The following is a 17,549-nucleotide window of genomic DNA, read 5'->3' as shown; positions in this document are numbered from 1 at the left end:
AATTTAAGGACATATTTTCAATGAGGGCCCTGGCAGCAGCTGGAGTTTTGTTAACAAGTGCTCCACCACTAGCAGCATCAAGAATGTTTCTGTCCATAGGTAATAACCCCTCATAAAAGTACTAAATGAGAAGTTACTCGGTAATCTGATGTTAAGGACAGCTTGAAACTAACTTCTTGAATCTATCCCAGTACTCATCCAATGACTCGTTATCTTTTCTAATGCCATAAATCTCTTTTCTTATTGAAGCAGCTCTAGAGGCAGGAAAATATCTCTCCAAGAACACTCTTTTTTGAGCATTCCAGCTTGTGATTGAATTCGGTTTGAGATCATATATCCAGTCCTTTGCTGCACCCTGCAATGAAAAGGGAAAAGCACGAAGTTTGATATGATCTTCAATGATCCCTTCAGGCTTCAATGGTGTAGAACACACCACCTAGAATTCCTTCAAATGTTTGTGCGGATCCTCACCTGCAAGACCATTAAACTTTGGCAACAAGTGTATTAAACCCGATTTTAATTCAAAAGGAACAGCAACAACATCATATTCAATACACAAGCCAATATAATTCACATCAGGGGTTGCAAGTTGCCTTAAAGTTCTATTGTTAGCCATTTCAAAAACAAATTCAGAATCAGAATCAAATAAGTTATGCAAATAATCAGACTCAGCTATGGTTGGTGAAGGTGAACTATTACTAGCCTGGCCTGCTCTACGAAGTGTGTGCAAGGTTCTCTCTACCTCAGGATCAAAAGTAACAAGTTCAGGACAGGAAGACCTAGTAGCCAGGACTAGTGCGCAGCAATGCAGCAACAATTGTCAAAATGTCAACTATGTCCCTAAAACAAACACAATGAAGCAAATTGATAAAAAAATAAACTAACACCGAATTTAATCAAATGACGTAAAAATAGAATTTTGGGAATTTTTTTGGATTTTTCCGACTCTATGAAAACAGTAAATAATTCAGTGGCAAATTGACGAGGGAATTATTTTACACCTAACTGTCGGGACAGATTTTCGAAACGATGCAATTTTCCCAAAAATTGATTTTTTTAGATTTTGGCTTCTAAAATGCGAATCGGGCGAAACCGCAAAGGAACTAAGCCTAAACGTGAAGACAATAAACCTATCACTCTAAAAACGATTAATAATAATAAAAATCCCCGGTAACGGCACCAATTAAATCCGCTGTCGCGCGCGGATCAAAACGAGTAGTTTTTCAAAAATGTAGTACAACGACAAATTAACTCGGATTATCGTTCTCAAATTGATTCTTGTTTATTAACCAAATGTAAAGTCGAATTTGGGGGGGGGGGGGTTGGTTCAGTTTCGAATTACAGAAAAAGTGATTATAAAATAAGTGATTAATAATTAAGCTAAAACGAATCAACCTACTGTATCGACTTCCGCCTTATCATTGATTCATATAAATTTCCAAACGGGTCTGATCCTATTCGATTACAATAACTATCAACAAGCGCAATAGCAATTATATGAAGGAAGTTTGTGAAATCCGAATTAAGCAAACAAAATTTGATCGAACGCGATAACGCAAAAGCTACGGTAACACGAATATGATTCAGAAACAACAACAACAAACAAATGTAAGAATTATATCCTATAGCCACAACCAAATTAAGCAAATAATTGAGATTATAAGAATAATTCAAAGGAAACAGATTAATATGGAATTTATAAAAGAACCTCAAAGTGGAATTCGATTACAGCAGATTGATCCTTGGGAAATTAGTTCTCCATAGTCATTCTTTGCAAGTTCTCAAATTCGTGAATAGTAAAACATGAATAGTGAATTTCGTGAACAGTGTATTCAGATGCTTAACCTAGGTAAAAACAACCAAACCCGTTTCACAACTTAACCGGGTCAAATGTACGATCCAGACCCAATACAACTAACCCAAACAAAATACAAAAATAATGCAGCAGCTTCAACGAGTTTTCTGACCTTGTTTGAGTCCGAATTAGCTTCTGACTTATGAACAAAAGTCGTAGATCTTTTTCTTAGCTTTCCGACGACTGGTAGCACGCTTCAATCCGATACTCCAAGCTCCAGTTATGAATTTATTCGTGCAGGCTGCTAATGCTGAAAAATTAATACGAAAAACAAATAAGTGCAAAAATAAAATAAATTGTAAAAACATATTTAAACATAAAAAAATTAAAACAAATCGAAGAAATCCTGGAGTACAAACATGGAAGAACGTGCATCAAAATGCACTGATCACCTTCCAATGACAATAATTCTCAATTCTTAAGAAATAGATTGCTCAAGATTTTTCTGTTTTGGATAATGTGAAAGTATGCACAAGGAATCTTGAGTAAAGGTTGAAGAATGTAAGAAATGAATTCTGAAAATTTCTAAGAGTTTGATTGGAAGAGGTAGGGAATGAATTTAAAATTTGAAGTATATATAGACTTGACTAGAATGCTTTATGTTTGAATAACATCTTTGTCTTCTTGATTCTTAGACATTTGTCTTCATCAAAACAAATTTCTTCATTGAGAGGCTTGAGTTTACATTCTCCCCCTTTTTGATGATGACAAACAATCTTTATTGATGCTTTGAAATTTCCGGAAAATTTCTCCCCCTAAGATGTATAGCTCCTCCTAAATGTGTGAGCTTATACAATTTATGTTTACTTGATCATCTTGAAGAAATTTTTGCATCATTTGAACCTTAGGAAATTAACAAACATACAAACATACAAGCATAACACCTTTCTCCCCCTTTGACATTATCAAAAAGAAGGGAAATATGGGTGAAAGATAGTAATTGTTTTTTTAAAACACACAAATAAAAGAGTGAAAGTTGAAATAGTAGTATACCATTTATCATAACATAAGTCATTAAAATTTAATCATTCATGCACTAAAATATAAATATAAGAAATTCAAATAAGGTTATGGTAGCAAGTACCTTACATAAAGCTTAAACAAATATAACATAACATGACATGATAATAAAAGCAACAAATAAAACTAATAAAGCAACAAATTAAGAGATATAACCAATAAAACATATTAAGATTGGTCCATCTCGTTGTTGGTATTATTGTTGTTGAAGAAGTTTGGTCCTTGGTAGGGAAAACGAGTTTGAATAGGTGGAACCATTGGAGTAGGGAAAGCCGGGTTATTCGGATCATACGGTGGAATGTGAAGATGTGTGTAAAGATAAGAGAATTGTTGGTTCACATCATGGCGAAAATCATTAATCCGAGTTGTAGTGTATTCATTGGTGGAGTTCCATTGGTTGTTGATGGAGGTGTTGAGAGTTTCAAATTGTTGAGTCATGAATTTAATCATATCTTGATTACTTGGTCCATGTGGACCATGGGAAGGAGGAACATCTTCTTCACCACCTTCAACCTCTTGCTCATTTCCTTCATTGTCTATGACATCTTCACCAATGTAAGTAATAGTTTTTGTTTCTGGATTGTATAGAACACCCATCCGTGCATCAACATTCTTAACAGAAAATTTATTAACCTTTCCATCCATCAAACTATACTCAAAACCATCAAAGTTAAACTTGAAATGTTCCAATATCCGCATAAACATCCAAGCATACGGTAAGTATTTGGATTTGTGGTTAAAGGACAGCATGTGAATCAAAATCATTCGAGCCCAATTGATATTGATGTTAGACTTGACTGCATACAACACTTATATTTCAAGATCTGTGATAGTGCAATGATTTCCAGTTTTTGGAAATAAGACGTATACCAAAAAGTAGTGAAACAACCTATCATCAATGTTAAGAATTCTAGCAGACCAAGAGCCTCTAGATGGTTCTACTCCACCAAGTGCCTTCACTCGTTTCTCATGAAATTCAACTTCGGTCATCCTACCAATACTATAGTAAAAACCTCTTTTGACATAATCAATCCACTCTTCATCCTCACGATCATACAACACACTGCCGGTATAAGGAATGTGTAAAATGTTTCCTTGAATTTTGGCATTTAAGTATAATCTTTGCTCAATAATGTAAGCAACAAATTTTCCATCTGTTGTTAGTTGTTACTAAATTACTGAAGAACATCTTAACTAAATCCGGATAATACGGTCCGGATGAGGAAATGAAAGAATCTAAGCCCAATGAAGTTAACTTATTCTGAAAATTGAAACATTCTATAGTAAAAGTAGAGAGAATACCATATTTGGGAGTTAAAACACTCTTCCTTTGATAGTTTTTCCTAAACCTTTCTTTTTGCTCCTTAGTGAGATGTTGGAAAAGTAGTGGGGTTTTCCATGGAAGAGGATGAAGCCTTCTTCTTTCCCTTTTCAAATGCAGAGACCTTTCTCTTTTGTCTTGAAGCCATGGGTAAATAATGGGAAGGTTGAGGGAAGACTTTGGTGTGGAGAAACTTAGGGTTTTAGTGGGTAATTTTCGTTTTTGGCTTATGGGTGTGAAGAAAAGTGATTTTTGAAACGAACTTATATTAGGTTTTAAGAGATAATGGAGTAATAAAATTGATATGAGGTAGAGAGATTTTTATGAGATAAGGTTGGAAAGTGTAGAGTTGTGAGTGGGTAATAAAGAGGTTTGACTGAATTTGATTGATCAAAGTGGAGGTGGGAAGTAAAGAAGGAAGAGATATAATGATTTGACCAAACAATGAAAGAAGCATTAAAGAAAATCTGTCACGTACAGTAAGCAATCGATTGCTATAGGAGGTGCAATCGATTGCACTCATCCAAAAAACAAAATAAAAAAGCAAACTTACAGTGAGCAATCGATTTCTATTGGAAGTGCAATCGATTGCTGCCAGCAAAAAAATCCCAAATACAAAGAACAAAACATATTGCTTCAGTATGCAATCAATTTGCATTATTAAGCAATCGATTGCAACATAAAAAAATTCAAAAAACATAATAAAGCCTAGTTTGACAGCATGTATTGATGCATTTAATCATAACAATATTAAGACAACATGTGTAAGCATTCTTGAGCATATATTTGTATATAAGTATAGATTAAACCATATTATATCTTGTTTTCACAAATGAAATTGTGAAAGAAGATTAAAATATAGAATATATGACATGTGTACCTTATATGATGAAACATTCTTTTGACTATATTTAGATATTATGTTCATCCAAAATGGCGAGATCATATGCAACAATTGTAGTGGTCTTGTAGTGGACACACCATTCTTAGACTTGAAAGTTGATTTTGTTTGTTTTCCTTTTTGACAAGCACCACAAAGATGACAATGCCAAGAATTATTCCTTTAAGTTATTCCCCATATGTGAAATCACACTTGGACTTTAGAACTAGATTTGAAAGTTAGTTTAAGTCTTCCATCAAATGCTTAGAATCACCACTTGTCAAAAACACCATAGATTTTAGGTGGTCCTCAAGCAAACCTACAAAATAAATTAAGTTTGATTTGGTATCCAATGTACTTTGGGTCCATCATAGTTAGTTACTTTCTTAACTCACACATAATGACCACTTTCCACACTAAAATTTCTAACATAGCAAGCATTAGGTGTATGGCCACTTATACCACAATAAAAATATGTAGGAACAAAATTACTTCTATATCTAGGAATATAGGGTTTCTTTTTATGGAATCTTTTCTTAGGATGGTGATGAACCACTTTAGGCTTGTTAGCTTTCTCTTGGGGTGTTTGATCACTAGCCTTAACAAAAATTGTTTTGTTAGAGCTTGGTTTTGAGAACTTTGAATAACCAAACCCACTTTTATCATTAGAGTATCTTTGTTGACTAAGGAAACCCTCTAAACCAATTTGTCCTTTCTCATATCTTTCAAGGACTCTCTTCAATTGGACAATTTGAAAGGAAAGTGATTCACAATTATTAGATGTAGATTTTTGTTTTTCTTTATCAACATATTGTTTCTTTTCAATCTCGAAATCCTTTTGCATAGTATCAATTTTCTCTTCAAGAGATTTGATTTGTTTTTCTTGTGTTGATATGGTTCTATATAAAATTTTGCATTCATTTAATAGTTCATTTATGGCACCTTGTGCATCATTATCATAAATGGAAAAATCATTACTATCCTCATCGTTTTCATCATCAGAATGGTGTGAAGCCATCAATGCTAGATTTGCACTTTCGTCGCTATCCGAATTGGATGATGAACTTATCTCATTATCTTCCCATGCAACATAGGCATTTTTATTCTTTAAGTCCTCTTTGCCTTTGACACCACCATTCTTGGAGAGTTTTGGAAAATCTAGTCTTTTATGACCTTGCTTACCACATTCATAGCATGTGACATTTTGTGTTGAAGTGAAAGCCTCAATTTTCCTGAAATGTTTCTTTTTCTTTACATGAGAGGATTTATCATTTTTACCAAAGAACTTACCAAGTCTTTTAACAAGGATCATGAAATCTTCATCTTCCGCCAGAGGATTATCAAACATAGAGTCTACTTTCAAAGCGATGCCTTTGGATTTTGTCTCTAGACTTTCATGCTTTTGAAGTCTTCCGAGTTCCATTTCGTATTCTTGAAGTTTTCCGAACAGTGTTGCGGAAGTCATTTTAGTTAGAGTCTTCTTATCGGATATTGCCGTTACCTTTGGTTGCCATTCTTTAGTTAAGGATCTTAGGACTTTAAGATTTTGTTCCTCGGTAGAGACTTTCTTTCCAAGAGCGTCTAGATGATTCATTAAGTGAACAAATCTCTTTTGTAAATCAAGAATTGATTCTTCGAGCTGCATTCTAAATAACTCGTATTCTTGACTCAAAGTATTTAGTCGAGATCTCTTAACTTAAACGGTTCCTTCATGAGTTTCTACTAACGTATCCCATATTTGTTTAGTCGTTGTGCATGCCGAAACACGAAAGAACTCGTCCATGCTCGGCTATATTGTTAGTGCAGTTGAAGCATAATCTGGCAGTGAATGGTGTATGACCTCCTGTAGGAGAAATGATCACAGCTCCGATGCCATTGCCAAGTGCATTAGAAGCTCCATCAAAAACCATAGTCCATCGGGATCCTGGCTCGGGTCCTTCCTCTGGTCCTGGTTGTTTGTAGTCAGTAACTAGCATAATGTCTTCATCTGGGAAGTCAAAGTTCAACGCTTGATAATCATCCACTGCTTGATGAGTCAGATGATCAGCTACCACACTTCCTTTGATCGCCTTTTGTGAAGTGTACTGGATGTCATACTCTGTTAAGATCATTTGCCATCTTGCTATTCTTCCAGAGAGAGCAGGTTTTTCGAACACATACTTGATAGGATCCATTTTGGAGATCAAGAAAGTGGTATGGTTTAGCATATACTGTCTTAGTCGGCGAGCCGCCCATGCTAAGGCTCAGCAAGTTTTCTCGAGCAGTGAGTATCTTGTTTCACAATCGGTAAACTTTTTACTAAGATAGTAGATTGCATGCTCCTTTCGGCCAGACTCGTCATGTTGCCCCAGTACACACCCCATTGAATCTTCTAACACAGTTAGGTACATTATCATAGGTCTTCCTTTCACTGGTGGTAACAAGATTGGCAGTTTTTGAAGATATTCTTTGATCTTATCAAAGGCTAACTGGCATTTGTCATTCCATCTTTCCACTTGATCTTTCTTCAACAGTTTGAAGATTGGCACACAAGTAGTAGTCATGTGGGCAATAAATCTGGCTATGTAATTCAGACGTCCCAAGAATCCTCTGACTTGTTTCTCGATACGGGGTATGGGCATTTCTTGAATGGCTTTGACCTTGGCGGGATCAACTTCAATACCTTTGCTGCTGACGATGAAACCTAAGAGTTTACCGGATCTTACTCCAAAGGTACACTTGTTCGGATTCAGTCGCAATCTGTACTTCTTGAGTCTGTCAAACAGCTTGTGCAGATGACCCAGATGTTCTTCTTCTGTGTTGGACTTTGCAATCATATCATCGACATAAACCTCTATTTCTTGATGAATCATATCATGGAACAAAGCTACCATTGCACGCTGATATGTTGCTCCTGCATTCTTTAAACCAAAGGGCATTACTTTGTAACAAAAGGTTCCCCAGGGTGTTTTGAAGGTTGTTTTTTCCATGTCTTCGGGCGCCATCTTGATTTGATTGTACCCTGAGAATCCATCCATCAAGGAGAATACCTTGCATTGTGCAGTATTGTCAACCAATACATCGATGTGAGGTAAAGGGAAATCATCTTTGGGGCTTGTCCGATTCAGATCTCTGTAGTCTACACACATTCTTACCTTCCCGTCTTTTTCAGGCACAAACACTATGTTAGCTATCCATGGAGGATAACTCACAACTTTTAGAAAGCCAGCATTGAATTGCTTCTCAACCTCGTCTTTGATCTTCTTGGACATATCGGGCCTACTCCTCCGCAGTTTCTGCTTAACTGGAGTGCTACCTTCTTTGATTGGCAGGCGATGAACCACAATATCTGTGTCAAGGCCAGGCATATCTTCATAGGACCAGGCGAATATCTCAACGTAGTCTTGTAACATTTGAGTCAGTCTTTGCTTGACACTGTCTTCTAGATCATCCCCTATCTTGACTTCTTTCTTTTCTTCGTCACTGCCCAAGTTGATAACTTCAATTGGCTCTTCATGCGGCTGTATAGTCTTTTCCTCTTGTTCTAACAGCCTTGCAAGTTCCCTTGGTACTTCACAATCTTCCTCACTTTCGTCTTCAGTTTGGTAGATCGGATTTTCAAAGTTATGACTGGCAATAGTAGAATCGTTATAAACAGGATCCAGAGTGAATGTGAATCTGCATTTATTATGTGGGTGTGTGTAAGAACACATAGCTATTTGAAAATGAATGAAAGCAAATAAAGAAAAAGGATCACAAAATTTGAATATGCAAACGTCCCATGATTTTATTGAATGAACATGATCATGATATGACAAACCCTTATAAAAAGGACCAGTGTGCTTCGGGCAAGGCACCTGGCTTTTAAGTTCATGGTTCGATAGTACAGGAACCATTTTTATCTTTGAACATATAAACAACGAAAATAGGAAATTGCATTTACTCCTGATCAAGGGAGATCACATCTTCAGCTTCCCAGTTGTTCAATCCATTGTTGTGAGCAGGGAGTATCCAGCTGCTCCAGTTGCAGCTGTCTTCTTCGTCTTCCACAACATTGATTTCTTTGGTGGGGAAATGAGCTGTTGATCCTTCGGGATGAGCAAGATACTCTGCTGGATACGAGAGCCCAGGCTGAGATACCTCTGTTGGCTGAGCGAGATACCCGATAAGATCGTCCCATCCAGTTGGAATGATGTCTTTGAGGGAGACTTGTGCATTCTGGGGAGCAGTGTACTGCGTCAGGAAATCATTCTCATTATTTGGAGTTTCCCATACTTTTTCAGGAGCGACAGGGCTTGTGAATGTCATACTGTCTTCGAAATGGTTGTCCCATCCAGTTGGGGTGATGTCTTCAATAGCGATCTACGAGCTTAGGGGAGCAGAATACTTCACCATATAGTCATACTTACCACTTGGTTCTCCTAGTGTATCTCAGACTTCTTTTGGACTCGGTGGACTTTGGTATTGCTCAGTGATGGAACTTGTGAAACTTTTGCAATCTTCAAACTGATCACCCCATCCAGTTGGGACGATGTCTTCCATGGCAATAAAAGAACTCTGAGGTGCAGTGTACTTTACTAGAAAATCATACCCGCCGCTTGGTTCTCCCAAAGTATCCCAAACTTCCATGGAAACAGGTGGAATTTCATTTGGATATTGCTGAATAATATGGTTCAAGATAATTCCATCGTCTTCAATAGCATTCACTCCTTGGCTGATGAAATGTGACATTAATCCTCCAGAACGAGGACTTTGATCGTTCTTTTGAGTTCCATTAGCATAGCCCCGACCTAGCTTATTGAACTTGTAAGGTACATCGAGGAGCTGTCCCAATACTGTGCAACCACCTTCTTCGATCACAGCTTTGGCATCTTTGAGAGAAGCCATAGTTGGAGTTACTTTTATAGCAGGAGTAACAGAAATATGTTTGGCAGTAGAGACATCTGGAGGGACCACCTCAAAAGATTGGCAGGGAGTTTCGATGAATTCTCCATCCATCTCAACATACTTGGAGTTGCTCAGGTGGCTAACCACATACTCTTCTTCGCCATAAACTGTGACGACCTTGCCTTTTACCGGATATTTTAACTTCTGATGCAGGGTAGAAGTTACAGCATTTGCCCCATGTATCCATGGGCGTCCTAGTAAACAGGAATATGCTGGGTGAATTTCCATTACGTAAAAGGTAGAATCAAATATCTGAGAGCCCACTCTGATTGGGAGCTTCACTTTTCTGTACACTGTTCTTGTTGACCCGTCGAAGGCTCTTACCACAACATCGCTTGGTTGTAACACAATTCCTTCGAAGTCAAGTTTTTCCAGTACTGCTTTTGGTAACACGTTCAAAGAGGAACCGTTGTCTACCAGCACATGAGACAGAGTAGTGCCGTTACATTCAATAGAGATGTGCAGGGCTTTATTGTGATTTTTTCCAACAGGGGTTAAATCAACATCAAAGAAACCGAGACCGTTATTCACTGTTAGACTGGCAACACAATTATCGAATTGATCAACTGAAATCTCCTGTGGTACATGTGCAGCTTTCAGGAACTTCATCAGGGCCTTGGCATGAGCTTCTGAATATTTTAGCAGAGACAACATTGAAATTTTTGAAGCAGTGTGCCCCATTTGTTCGACAATATTGTAATCACTTTTGCCGATTATTTTTAATATTTCCTCCATTTCTTGCTTCGACGGATCTTCAACAATGACTTCCACCGGTATTTGAACGGGTTCAACTAGTGGCTCTTTGCCTCGAGCGTTGATATCTTGATTAGGAACTGGGACTTGGACTGGATTAGTAGCAACATTTGGAGAAATTTCTGGTGAAAAGATCCTTCCACTTCTCATAATCTTACTAGTACCCACAATATTATCAACAGCTGGAGTAGTAAAATTCATGGCCTCTTCAGTCAAGGTATCTTGCTTAACTCCATGGGTATAAACATTAGTGTCATAACTCCACGGGACAACTTTGTCTGAGGAGTATGGAAATGGAGCTGGACTGGTGATGATTACCGATGCCACTCTGGGTGCAGCAAAAATTTTGAAAGGAGTTTTGGTAGGGATTTTCAATGGTATGTTAGAAACCACTGAGACGTCCTCTATTCTCATCCCATTTGCAAAAACTTCGCATAAATCGTCCATAGAAGGGAGCCTCTCAAATATAATGATACGACGATCCATCCACTTTTGAATTCCTATTTTCAGATTCTCACAACCATTGGGTAGGTGTGCACAATAAAAGCAATCAGGGTCACAACCTGGAAAGAAACCAGCTCGGATTAGCTTTCTTTTGACTTCAAGGAGCGGAGTTGACAATTCTCTCACATCATATATGTAAACAGTGTCTATGATAGCATTAACGGTCTTGTCGTGCTTTGGCATAGGTGCAGTGATGACATTTGGAGTCTCTGGAGGATCGAATTCAATTTCCCCAGTATCTATCATGTCTTGTATTTTATTTTTCAGGGCCCAACAGTGATCTGCGTCATGTCCTGGACAATTAGAATGGAATGCACATGTTGCATCAGGGCGATAACTCGGAGAGGAAGTGTTGACATTCTTTGGAGGGTCTTTCAATGTGATCAGATTTGCCTTTAACAAGTGTTGCAATGCTTGAGAGATTGGCATATTGATTCTGGTGAAATTTCTTCTTGGTGCATCTGGTCGACGTGTATACTTCGGCGGTTGATCTTTTTGAGGTGCAAATGCAGAGATCAGAACAGCCCCTACAGATTGGTGGCTCGCTTTTGCGACCTTTCTGACTGTGCATTGTATTGACTTCATTTCTCCCACTGATGGGCCTCTTTGTAGTACCAGAGGAGGAGCCTATTTGAATTTTTCCACTTTGAATACCGCTTTCAACACGCTCTCCAGTTAATATCAGGTCAGTGAAACCTGATGAATAGCTTCCCAGCAAATGACTGTAAAAAGGGCCAGTTAAAGTGCTCATGAACATGTCGACCAGCTCGCGATCAGATAAGGGTGGTTGAACCCTTCCAGACAGATCTCTCCACTTTTGTGCATACCCTTTGAAACTTTCTTTTGGTGCCATAGACATGCCCCGTAGTTAAGTACGGGTTGGTGCAAGATCAGCGTTGTATTGATACTGTTTGTAGAAAACAACGGCCAAATCTTCCCAGGTTTGAACTTTTGTACTTTCCAGTTGGTAGTACCACTCGAGTTGTGTACCAGACAGACTTTCTTGGAAGAAATGAATCCACAATTTGTTATCTACTGTATGAGGTAGTATCTTCCTCACATAGGATCTCAGATGTAGTTTTGGGCAAGAAACTCCATCATACTTTGCAAAGACAGGAACTTTGAACTTTGGAGGAATAACAATATCTGAGACGAGTCCAAGATCTTTGAAGTCTAAACCAGGTATTTTTTGTATCTCCATAGCTTTCATGCGTTCTTCCAACAGCTGGTATTTGTCATCACCCTGCTCGTCTTCGGAATGATCATCTTCTTCGTTAGAAGAGAGGGAGGGTTTGGCAGAACCCTGGTTGCTGTGGTTGTCTTCTCGATCACCTTCACCGACTATTTCAGGGATCGGTGCCTTTTTGGACCTTTTGACTGGGATTTTGACCTTCCTTGCAAGGTGACTTAAGCCTACAGATCCTTTGGGCTTCTTTTTCTTCTTGATTATCAGGGCTTTCAGTTCCTGTTGCCCCTTTGCTAACTCCAGAATTGCTACCTGAACTTGGGCGTTCTGTGCTTCGAGATTCTTGACGCTTGTTTCGGAATCCATCTCTTCTAACTGAAATAAACAGCGAGGAGATGAGACACCTGTTATGTGAACCTGTTATGCAATGTTTATGAATGAAATGCATATGCAATGTTTTCAAGGATCTTAGAATTTAGATTTGTTAAAACAAAAGAGAAACAAACATTTATTAGTCAAACAATTTATTTCTTTTTCTTTCTTTTCTTTTTTTTCTTTTTTTTCTTTTTCTTTGCCTCTTTCGGGCTTACAAAATAAAGAAAATAAAGGATTCCTGAAGCCTCCCATGGACGCTTTCTCTTTGCACCCAGGAATGTGTTGATCTGTTGTTCTTCCTGGAGTTGTCTGGTGAGCTCCAACACTTTCCTCTCATAGTCTTGACAGTGTGCATTGAAGGTGTCTCTTTCTTCTCTTAGTTGAACCCAAGATTTCTGCAGCTCTTCCAGGTCAGTCGGCATGTCCAGATATAGAACAACTCGAGGTTCGTCCCCTTCGACTTCTGGCTCAATAGTCACAGGTAGAATAGCGGGATATGGCATGATGAGCTTCTGAGCACGAGCCCGCGCCCATTTGAGGTAAGGCTCCATGGGAATAGAGTTCCATTGTCCTAAAGTTTTGCTTTCTACTTTGTAGACACTGCCCCAAGCATGTATAAACCTTCGTCGATATCTTTGGGAATCATCTTCGTAGTCGAACACAATGCCACGGATAATCATGTCGTGAGGACCGTTTCTTTTTGCATATCCAAATTGGCGCAAAGCTAAAGAGGGGTTGTAAGTGATGCCTCCCTTGATGCCAAGGAGTGGCACATTAGGGTACTCTCCACAATGGTCAATGATAGTGATGTCTCTTTGAAATAAGTTGTTCCACCGGATATCTGAATGAGACAAAGACATAATCCTACGAGACCATTGCATTCTTTGTTCTTTTCTCAACACTGATCGGGGAAGGTGTAATGTAAACCATCTAGCTAGTAGTGGTACACAGCACATAAGAGTTCCTCGTTTCTTCATGGTACGAGTGTGTAAAGAATGTAGTATGTCTCCCAACAAGGTAGGTACCGGGTTGCGGGTTAGGAAAATGTTGATAATGTGCACACTTATGAACTGGTCGGGATTAGGGAATAAAACCAACCCATAAATCAAAAGAGCCACAACTTCTTCAAAAGCTAGGTAACTTCTGTTTTTTAGTAGTAATCGAGCCTTTTCCATTAAGAACTTAGCAAGCAAACCCTTGACTCCACTCTTTGTTTCCCAATTGGACTCGATTTCTGACTTTCGCAAATGCAAGGCAGCAGCAATGATTTCAGGTTTTGGAATCTTTTCTAAACCAGTGAAAGGTAATTGATCTCGAACAGGTAACCCAATCAGTTCAGAGAACTCTTCCAAAGTGGGTACTAGCTGGTAATCAGGAAATGTAAAACAATGATGTTCGGGATCAAAGAACTGGAACAGGACCCGCATCATGTCTTCTTCAAATTTTGAGGTAACCAAATGGAGTAGGTGACCGTGCTTTTCAGTGAATTGAGCATTTCTGGGAAATTCTGATATTAAGTCCTTAAGTTCAGATGGTACTGTTGAAATGTTAATCCGGATATAATCTCTGGTAGCAGGAGCCATTACCTACAAAAACAGAACAAAAGTAAACTCTTCGATCCTTGAAATGATTAGTGAGAAAATGATATGTTTATGATGCTTATGATGTCATGATGTCAAACATGTGGCACACTCAAACAAATCAAACAATAGCCTTAGGTTTAAAGGCTTGCATGAGGTTGATAGGTGATACCCTCCCCACTGAAGTTGAGTTGGTTAAAACCTATCCTAGAATAGTATTCGGGTTCTATGATCCTTGGAGACAACATCTCAATACGGCGCTCAGACGGCCGATCAAAACATTCCTCGAGGATAACTAACTTCGATCAATTTCAAAGCTAGTCACTTAATAGGCCACAAGTCAAGTTCAACTAAAGGTTCTAAGACAAATTAGTGTTTAATGACATTTTAGAAGCCTAACATACTCCTTGATCGTTTTCAAGGGATATCAGTAAAAACCAAAGTGTCGCACTAACGGTGACTACCAGATGAATCGTATCGGTACATGCCGTACAGTTTCCTTGGTCTATTGTCACATACTTAAGGTATCTCGAGATTCGGGTTAGAATCTTTCACACAAGCAAATACCCAAACAAACCTTTGAAAAATAGAACAATCAAGACAAGCAATTGAAAACATCGAAGTGATCTACACTCTAAGGTAACCCCTTTTGAAAACATTTTGTTTTTGAAATCCCCAGCAGAGTCGCCAGTTCTGTCGCCCTCGGTTTTTTATATATCTCGCGTGAGAGATACGAACTGACTCTTCTTTTATTTTTTTTTTGAGTTTTGAAAATCAGAGAGTCGCCACCGACTTTTATTTTATCCAATTAAGGAAAGGTTTATAAAAGAAACAGAAAAAGACCTTTAAGAGATTTTGGGTTCAGGGGTAGGTTATACAAAGGGAAGGTATTAGCACCCCTTTGTATCCATGGTTATCCATGGGCTCTTAATTGCTTAGCTCACTTGTTTGAATCATTTGTCTTGCCTTGAAATGCTTGTATGTGGTTTTAAAATTCATTTTGTGAATTGACTTTGTAATGATCCTTGTGCGGATGTATACAAAGTGTTTTATCTTTCGAAAGATGTTTTGAAAAAAGAGCTTTAACTTCGTAATGATCCTTGTTTGGATATATACCGAGTATTGTCTTTTTTGGAAGTTTTATTTTGAAAAACAATGATATATGAGACATTTGTTGTTTTGATTTGAGCAAGCAATTAGGAGATCTACCTTAAATTTATAAGGTCCTTTCCCATTTCTTTTAGAAAATTCTCTTTTGACCGGATGTAAACAAAAGTTTGGATTTGCATTTGAAACAATAGAATTTGATTTTTGAAAAGAGTAATAGAGGGATTACCCTAAGAGGTGCAAGTGTGATTGTGTTCTGATTCAGATATTTTTATCTTTGAAGTTAGTGATCTAACGCTTCAGTTTTTATCTTTGACATACACGCAGTTTTATATGTACAGAATTTAAAATGCGGGAATGTAAAATGCGGAAAGTAAATCTACGCTATTACATCGATTGTGCGGGAAATGTAAACTACGCTATTTACATAATTTTGACAACCTATACACTTTATCTAGGAATTTAAATTGCAATAAGATAAAAGAAATATTTTTGGATTTTTTGTATGGTTAATTTTAATTGGAATTAATGCATAATTAATTTAATTAAAATGAGAAAGAAGGTAGAAATAAAATTTAAACCTAAAAATTAAGTCTAAAATATGTTCATATTGCTTGTTAATTAATTTTAAAATAAAAACTAATTTTTTTGGATTTTTTGAAGATGTTTTTGAAACTATTAAGTTAATTAACATATAATTATATAAACAATTATACAAATAATTTAAACTTTAAGAGAAAAATATTCTAAATATGTACAAAATTAGTCTATAATATATAAACTTAATTTAAATAAAAAGAAAATATTTTTTTGATTTTTGATGGGTTAAAATAATTAAAAAGTAAATATATAAATATACTAATTGATTAAACAAAATATTTTAATTATTAAGAAATATAAAATATTTTTGTGTAAAAAAAATAATAGATTATTTTATAAACCTAAAAATATTTTTATTATATTTTTTTTGGTTTTTTAAACTATTTTAAATTAATTTTGCAAAGTAAATAAAATAAAATGGAAAATATATAATTAATAATCTGGTGTGGTTATTGAGAGAGTCTATGGTATGGACTGGCAAGGCTAGAGCATTGGATCTTGAGTTAATGAAATCTGATGGCTGAGATCATAAGGCTCATGATATGATAGTGGAACGCAACGCATGTGATTGGTCTGAGCTTCAAAATGCACGCGCGCGCAAACCAACCAACCAGAGCAAGCCACGTCTTCGTCTTCTACCTCCAAACTCCACTTTTAACAGCGTTTTCTTCCAAAAGCGCTGTAATAGATGAGCTTCATTCCTGCAAAATAGCAAATAGGGGTAAACCTACACAAAAATATTTCGCGACCTCTTCATTCTGTTATCCTTGATTCACTAAGTTTAAATATGCATCTTGTTTCTTCTAATTTTGCCTAAATCGAATAACCCTAAAATGGAGCTCAAGAACCCTAGAATGGCAATTTCGTGTACAAGCATCCAAACCTCAATTAAACTTCCAGAAACGATCAGTACATCAAACTAAACTCAAATATATGTCTACATCTTGTTAAACATGCATGAATGATCAGATATGAGGTGATTTATGTTTGAACAAACCGTGGCTTGTGTGGCTCGATTTGTGAGGTTTTGATGCTTAAAACTTATTTGGATAGGTTCAATGAAGTTCAGAGGTGATGTTTGAATACTTAGTTTGAATTGAACTTCCAGAAACGATCAGTACATCAAACTAAACTCAAATATATGTCTACATCTTGTTAAACATGCATGAATGATCAGATATGAGGTGATTTATGTTTGAACAAACCGTGGCTTGTGTGGCTCGATTTGTGAGGTTTTGATGCTTAAAACTTATTTGGATAGGTTCAATGAAGTTCAGAGGTGATGTTTGAATACTTAGTTTGAATTGAAACTAACTGAAACTTAAAATTCGAATTTTAAATTTCTTGCAAAATTTCAAGTGTGATACAAGTGTGTTACAAGCATGGATTTGATTCTGCAATTGTGTGTCCGTTACTGAAGTGTCCTAGTTCATTTATAAGCA

The sequence above is a fragment of the Vicia villosa genome, unplaced genomic scaffold (assembly GCF_029867415.1).
Source record: "Vicia villosa cultivar HV-30 ecotype Madison, WI unplaced genomic scaffold, Vvil1.0 ctg.001929F_1_1, whole genome shotgun sequence".
Lineage (NCBI taxonomy): Eukaryota > Viridiplantae > Streptophyta > Magnoliopsida > Fabales > Fabaceae > Vicia > Vicia villosa.
This window is presented reverse-complemented; position numbering follows the sequence as displayed.